The sequence below is a fragment of the Dama dama genome, chromosome 6 (assembly GCF_033118175.1).
Source record: "Dama dama isolate Ldn47 chromosome 6, ASM3311817v1, whole genome shotgun sequence".
NCBI lineage: Eukaryota > Metazoa > Chordata > Mammalia > Artiodactyla > Cervidae > Dama > Dama dama.
In genome coordinates this window covers 26,994,125-27,002,836 of record NC_083686.1, presented here as the reverse complement: position 1 = coordinate 27,002,836, position 8,712 = coordinate 26,994,125, and positions in this window count along the sequence as shown.

Here is an 8,712-nt window from a genome sequence, read left to right as displayed (position 1 = left end):
TCTTCAATAAACAGTGTTGGGAAAACTAGACCATTACCTGGTAAAGAACAAAACTATTTTTCTTACACCATAAGCAAAATAAAATAAAAATGAATTAAAGGCTTAAATGCAAGGCCCCCAAACCATAAACTTCCTAGGAGAAAATGGAGGCAGCATACTCTTTGACATCAATCTTGACAGTATTTACTTATTCGTGCATTTATTTATTGGGATCTGTCTCTTCAGGCAAGGCAACAAAAGAAAAAGTAAACAAATGGGACTACATCAAACTAAAAGACTTTTGCACAGAGAAGGAAACCATCAATAAAGTGAAAAGGCAATCTGTTGAATGGAAGAAGATATTTGCAAATGATATGCCTGCTAAGGGGTTGATATCTAATATATATAAAGAACACACATATCTCAATAGGAAAAAATTAGATTAAACCCACTGAAATGTTGCGAAGTAATTAGCCTCCAACTAATAAAAAAAAAAAAAAAAAAAAATGAACAAAAGACCTAAACAGGCATTTTTCCAAAGAAGACACACAGATGACCACATAGGCAGATGAAAAGATGTTCAGCATCATTAATCTTCGGGGAAAAGCAAATCAAAGCCACAATGAGATATCACCTAACACCCATCAGAATAGCTATTATCAAAAAGAAAATAACAAGTGTTAGTGAAGAAACAGAGAAAATGGTACCCTTGTACACAGTTAATGGGAAGGTAAACTGGTGTAGCCACTATTGAAAACAGCATAGAGATTCCTCAAAATTTTAAAGTGGAACTACCATATGATCCAGCAATTCCATTTCTGGGTATTTACCCAAAGAAAATGAAAACTCTAACTGGAAATCAAACATCAACTCCAGTGTTCACCGCAGTATTATGTAAATACAAGAGCCAAGATATGGAAGTAACCTAAATACTCACGGATAAAGGAGATGTGGTATGTATACAGTGGAATGTTGTTGTTGTTTAGTCCCTAAGTCATGTCCAACTGTTTTACAGCCCCATGGACTGTAGCCTACAGGCTCCTCTGTCAGTGGGATTTCCCAGACAAGAATACTGGAGTGGGTTGCTATTTCCTTCTCCAGGAGATCTTCCCAACCCAGAGGTCGAACCTGTGTCTCTGTTTGGCAGGTGGGTTCTTTACACTGAGCCACCAAGGAAGCCCCACAATGGAATATTAATCAGCCATAAAAAAGAATTAAATTTTGCCAGTTTTGACAACATGAATAGACCTAGAGGATATTATGATAAAGTGAAACAGAGAAAGGCAAATACTATATGATTTCACTTATATGTAGAATCTTTAAAACAAACCAACAAACATAACAACAGAAACAGACTCATAGATACAAAGAACAAACGAGTGATTCCCAAAAGGGAGGGGTGGGCAGTGGACATATGGGAGAAGGGGAATAAAAGGTACAGACCTCCAGTTACAAAATAAATAAGCCATGGGGATGTATGTACAGCAAAGGGAATCTAGTTAATGATATTGCAATTATATTTTATGGTGACAAATGGTAGCTAGACTTGTCACAGGGATAATTTCATAATGTATAAAAATAACAAATCACTGTATTATATACCTGAAGTCAATATAATATTGTAAGTCAATATACTTCAATAAAAAGAGTAATAAAATCAGCATAGTCTTATACATTCTAAATGATTAAAGATATATAAATAAATAATAAAAAATACATAAATAGTTGACTGTATACTGTACTTTACTTCACAAAACACCTGAAGTGTGCTTGTGGAAGTGACAGAGGAAGGATTATGGAAACTGGGTAGAAAGTTGTAACAGCAAACATTTCTAACACAAACCTGAACCAAGGTAGCTATCATATATTTGTGATTTGGGCAAATATGCGCTTGGTGTGGTCTACTCATCTCAGCTCAACAGCTTTGTGCATTCATCTAGTGCTTCTCTCAGGTGAAATTATGTGTAAACAAACACAAGATTCCTATTATGCTGAAACTGTTCCTTTATGTCAGAAGCAATGCTCACTTTCAAAACAAGCATTCAAATAAAACTGTATCCTGAAATGATCTTAGCTCTTATATCTCAACCTAAAACTTAATTATAATTTTTAGATGCTTGAAATATTCTGATTATATTTATATCAGGACCTTAAGGACTGGGGGTTATGATAACCTTCATTTCTCCATATAAATTTTAACAGGAATGCCAACACATACTTCCAAGGACCCATGATACTGTGCTTTTGAATTCTCTCAGACAGACTCATTATCATTATGTTTGTTCTTTTTTAATCACACTATAAATAGACAGAAAACTTCATGACTATATTTTCCTTCCAAAATTCATAATCACTCTAAGATGGTTTTCTTCCAAATGTTATTGACTTAAAGTATTAATGTGAAAAATCCTAATTCTTCCTCCTTTCATAGTGACTTATTCCCCTCCTGTATTTTTTTCTTTTCTTTCCGAGCGTCAAGTTTGACTCCCTTCAGTACCGTATACCAGGCAATAAATTTTGCCAAACTGCAGAACTTCTTCAAGCAGCAAGAATTCACTTAAGAATTATCAAAGCATTTAGTAGAAAAAAGTGGACACTAAGCAAAAGGAAGTAAAAAGAAGAGTCAAACTTGGTATATACTAGGGTCCCCAGCTTGAGCCTAACACGTTACCATCAGGGTTCAGGCCTGTCTAGGTGGGCTAGGCAAAAATGTGTGTCTATAGACAGCTGTCTTGAGCAGACTGAAGTCCATTTGCTTGAGGGACTTAGGAGCCTTCTCTGAGCACACCTTGAGGTACACCTCATACCTGATCAAAATTAATTTATGTTCCAGTGATTTTTGTTTGCATGCCTAGGGAAGTATATAGCATGTAGTAAAATGCAGTAACAATTAATTTGCTTCCCTTGCCAGCAAGCAAGAAGAAATATACAAAAAAGATATTCATGACCCAGGTAACCACGATGGTGTGATCACTCACCTAGAGCCAGACATCCTGGAATGTGAAGTCAAGTGGGCCTTAGGGAGCATCACTGTGAACAAAGCTAGTGGAGGTGATGGAATTCCAGTTGAGCTATTTCAAATTCTAAAAGATGATGTTGTGAAAGTGCTGCACTCAATATACCAGCAAATTTGGAAAACTCAGCAGTGGCCACAGGACTAGAAAAGGTCAGTTTTTATTCCAATTCTGAAGAAGGGCAATGACAAAGAATGTTCAAACTACCACACAATTGCACTCATCTCACACGCTAGTAAAGTAATGCTCAAAATTCTCCAAGCAAGGCTTCAACAGTACATGAACTGAGAACTTCCAGATATTCAAGCTGGATTTGGAAAGGGCAGAGGAACCAGAGATGAAATTGCCAACATCCATTGGATCATAGAAAAAAAACAAGAGAATTCCAGAAAAACATTCACTTCTGTTTTATTGACTACGCCAAAGGCTTTGACTGTGTAGATCACAATAAACTGTGGAAAATTCTTTAAGAGATGAGAATACCAGAGCACCTGACCTGCCTTCTGAGAAATCTGTATGCAGGTCAAGAAGCAACAGTTAGAACTGGACAAGGAACAGAATGGTTCCATATTGGGAAAGGAGTATGTCAAGGTTGCATATTGTCACCCTGCTTATTTAACTTATATGCAGAGTACATTATGAGAAATGCTGGTTGAAGCACAAGCTTGAATCAAGATTGCTGGGAGAAATACCAATAACCTCAGATATGCAGATGACACCACCCTTATGGCAGAAAGTGAAGAGGAACTAAAGAGCCTCTTGATGAAAGTGAAAGAGGACAGTGAAAAAGTTGGCTTAAATCTCAATATTCAAAAAACTAAGATCATGGCATCTGGTCCCATCATTCCATGGGAAATAGATGGAGAAACAATGGAAACAATGACAGACTTTATTTTCCTGGGCTCCAAAATCACTGCAGATGGTGACTGCAGTCATGAAATTAAAGGACACTCACTCCTTGGAAGAAAAGATATGAACCAACCTAGATAGCATATTAAAAAGCAGAGACATTACTTTGCCAGCAAAGGTCCATCTAGTCAAAGCTATGGTTTTTCCAATAGTCATTATGGATGTGTTAGTTGGACTATAGAGAAAGCTGAGAGTCAAGAATTGATGCTTTTGAACTGTGGTGTTGGAGAAGACTCTTGAGAGTGAAAGGAGATCCAACCAGTCCATCCTAAAGGAAATCAGTCCTGAATCTTCATTGGAAGGACTGATGCTGAAGCTGAAACTCCAATACTTTGGCGACCTGATGGAAAGAACTGACTCATTTGAAAAGACTCTGATGCTGGGAAAGATTGAAGGCAGGAGGAGAAGTGGACGACAGAGAATGACATGGTTGGATGTTTGAGCAACTCTGGGAGATAATAAAGGATAGGGAAACCTGGTGTGCTACAGTCCATGGGGTCGCAAAGAGTCAGACACAACTGAGCAACTGAACTGATTTGGCCAGCATCCATGTCTTTTTCGAAAATAGAACCCCAATTTTGCTTTGGAATATCATCCTCATTCACCTTCATTGTACGTGGTTAGATGTACACACCTCACCTCTATCCCCAAGGGCAACCAAAGCATTCCATCACCCTATTGTAGATACTGAGATGCAGCTGTTCAGTCACTAAGTCACGTCCAGCTCTTTGTGACCCCCATGGACTGCAGCATGCCAGACTCCTTTGTCCTATCGCCTGGAGTTTCTTAAATTTGTGTCCACTGAGTCAGTGATGCTATCTAACCATCTCTGCCACCGCTTTATCCTTTTGCCTTCAATCTTCCCCAGCATCAGTGCCTTCTACAATGAGCTGGCTCTCTGCATCAGGTGGCCAAAGTACTGCAGCTTCAGCATCAGTCCTTCCAATGAATATTCAGGGTTGATTTCCTTGAGGATTGACTGGTTTGATCTCCTTGCAGTCCAAGGGACTCTCAAGAGTCTTCTCCAGCACCACAATTCAAAAGCATCAATTCTTGGGCACTCAACCTTCTTTATGGTCCAACTCTTACATCTGTAAATGACTACTGGAAAAACCATAGCTCTGACTACATGGACCTCTGTTGCAAGTGATGCCTCTTTTCAATATACTAGGTTTGTCATACCTTTTCTTCCAAAGAGCAAGTGTCTTTTAATTTCATGGCTGCAATCACTGTCCACAGTGATTTTGGAGTCCAAGAAAATAAAGGTGCTTCAATCTTTTCCCCTTCTATTTGCCATGAATTGATGCAAATGGCTTCCTGGGTGCCATAGTGGTAGAGAATTTGCCTGCCAATGCCAGAAAGGAAGATGTGGTTTGATCCCTGGGTCAGGAAGATCCCTTGCAGCAGGAAATGGATACCCACTCCAGTATTCCTTCCTGGAAAATTCCATGCACAGAGGAGCCTAGAGGGCTACAGTCCATGGGGTTGGCAAAGAGTCAGATATGACTGAGTAAGCATGAAGATGCACAATGGGACCAGATGCCATGATCTTAATTATTTAATGTTGAATTTCATTTTTTTTTTTTTGCATTCAGCATATATTTGAAAACTTTTACACTGATACCAAAGACAGGCAAAGACACTACAAGAAAATTACAAATATCCTTTATGAATATTGACATAGAAATCTGGAACAAAATACAAGCAAACCAAAGCAGTACATTAAAAGGTTTATACACTATGACCAAGTGGGATTTATTCCTGGAATTTGAGAATGGGTCAACAGACAAAAATTAATCAGTGTGATACGTCACCTTAATAGAATGAAGGAAGAAGACCCCAAGCCTGCTTTTTCACTCTCTTCTTTGACCTTCATCAAGAGGTTTAGTTCCTCTTCACTTTCTGCCATTAGAGTGATGATATGCATATTTGACGTTGTTGATATTTCTGGCAGCAATCTTGATTCTAGTTGTGATTCATCCAGCCTGGCATTTCTCATGATGAGCACTGCATATTGGGCTTCTTAGGTGGTGCTAGTGGTAAAGAACCCACCTGTCAGTGAAGGAAACATAAGAGACACAGGTTCGATCCTTGGGTCAGGAGGATCCCCTGGAGGAGGGTATGGCAACCTACTCCAGTATTCTAGTCTGGAGAACCCATGGACAGAGGGCTACACTCCATAGGTCGCAAAGAGTCAGATACAACTGAAGCGACTTAGCAGGAGCATGCACAGTGCATTAAGTTAAATAAGCAGGGTGAAAATATACAGCTTTGATGCACTCCTTTCCCAATTTTGAACCAGTCCATGTTCCATGTCCAGTTCTAACTGTTGCTTCTTGACCTCCATACAGGTTTCTCAGGAAGAAGGTAAGGTGGTCTGGTATTCTCATCATTTTAAGAATTTTCCAAAGATTTTTGTGATCCATACAGTCAAAGGCTTTAGCATAGTCAATGAAGCAGAAGTAGATGTTTTTCAGGAACTCCTTTAATTTCTCCATGATCTAATGAATTATGGCAATTTATCTCTCTTTCTCTCTGCCTCTTTGAAACCCAGCTCGTACATCTGGAATGTCTTTGCTCAAGTACTGCTTATGCCTAGCTTGAAGGATTCTGAACATAATCTTGCTAGCATGTGAATTGAGTTCATGTTATCAGTTCAGTTCAGTTCCATCGCTCATTCGTGTCCAACTCTTTGTGATCCCATGGACTGGAGCACGCCAGGCCTCCCTGTCCATCACCAACTCCTGGAGTTTACCCAAACTCATGTCATTGAGTCGGTGATGCCATCTAACCATCTCATCCTCTGTCATCCCCTTCTCCTCCTGCCTTCAATCTTTCCCAGCATCAGGGTCTTTTCAAATGAGTCAGCTCTTCGCATCAGGTGGCCAAAGTACTGGAGTTTAAGCTTCAGCATCAGTCCTTCCAATGAATATTCAGGACTGATTTCCTTCAGGATGGACTAGTTGGATCACCTTGCAGGCCAAGGGACTCTCAAGAGTCTTCTCCAACACCACAGTTCAAAAGCATCAATTCTTCAGTGCTCAGCTTTCTTTATAGTCCAGCTCTCATATCCATACATGACTACTGGGAAAACCATAGCTTTGACTAGATGGACCTTTGTTTGCAAAGTAATGTCTCTGTTTTTTAATATGCTCTCTAGGTTGGTCATAACTTTTCTTCCAAGAAGCAAGCGTCTTTTAACTTCATGGCTGCAGTCACCATCGCAGTGATTTTGAAGCCCAAAGAAATAAAGTCTGTCACTGTTTCCATTGTTTCCCCATCTATTTCCCATGAGGTGATGGGACCAGATGCAGTGATCTTAGTTTTCTGAATGTTGACTTTTAAGCCAACTTTTTCACTCTCCTCCTTCACTTTCATCAAGAGGCTCTGTAGTTCTTCTTCACTTTCTGCCATAAGGGTGGTGTCATATCCGAGGTTATTGATGTTTCTCCCAGCAATCTTGATTCCAGCTTGTGCTTCATCCAGCCCAGCATTTCTCATAATGTACTCTGCATATAAGTTAAATAAGCAGGGTGACAATATACAGTCTTGACATACTCCTTTCCTAATTTGGAGCCAGTCTGTTGTTCTATGTCCAATTCTAACTGTTGCTTCTTGACCTGCACATAGATTTCTCAGAAGGCAGGTCAGGTGGTCTGTTCCCATCTCTTGAACAATTTTCCACAATTTATTGTGATCCACATAGTCAAAGGCTTTGGCATAATTAATAAAGCAGAAGTAGATGTTTTTCTGTAATTCTCTTGTTTTTTTGATGATCCAGCAGATGTTGGCAATTTCTCTGGTTCCTCTGCCTTTTCTAAATCCAGCTGGAACATCTGGAAGTTCTCGGTTCATGTACTGTTGACGCCTCAGTTCACGTACTGTTGGAGAATTTCAAGCATTATTTTACTAGTGTGTGAGATGGGTGCAATTGTGTGGTAGTTTGAGCATTCTTTGGCTTTGCCTTTCTTTGGGATTGGAATGAAAACTGACCTTTTCCAGTCCTGTGGCCACTGCTGAGTTTTCCAAATTTGCTGGCATACTGAGTGCAGCACTTGCACAGCATCATCTTTGAGGATTTGAAATAGCTCAACTGGAATTCCATCACCTCCACTAGCTTTGTTCACAGTGATGCTCCCTAAGGCCCACTTGACTTCACATTCCAGGATGTCTGGCTCTAGGTGAATGATCACATCATCGTGGTTATTTGGGTCATGAAGATCTTTTTTGTACAGTTCCTCTGTGTATTCTTGCCACCTCTTCTTAATATCTTCTGCTTCTGTTAGGTTCATGCCATTTCTGTCCTTTATTGTGCTCATCTTTGCATGAAATATTCCCTTGGTATCTCAAATTTTCTAGAAGAGATCTCTAGACTTTCCCATTCTGTTGTTTTCCTCTATTTCTTTGTATTGATCACTGAGGAAGGCATTCTTAACTCTTCTTGCTATTCTTTGGAACTCTTCATTCGAATGGGAATATCTTTCCTTTTCTTCCTTTCTTTCGCTTCTCTTCTATTCACAGCTATTTGTAAGGCCTCCTCAGACAACCATTTTGCCTTTTTTTGTTTGTTTTGTTTTTGTCACAAGGCAAAAATTATTAAAAAAAACATTAAAAGAATTTCAGAAAAGAGAGTCCACAGATCCAAGAAATATAGACCTGACACCTAAGTAAAGGAATTACAGTCTAAAACATCTTTTAAAATTTGTAGCTTAAACTGTTCAGGGAGATGAGTAAAAAATCATAAAGTAAGAGCAGGGAACTGGAAAAAGACAAGTGATGATCCTAAATGCAGTCTTTAGAGTAAAATAAA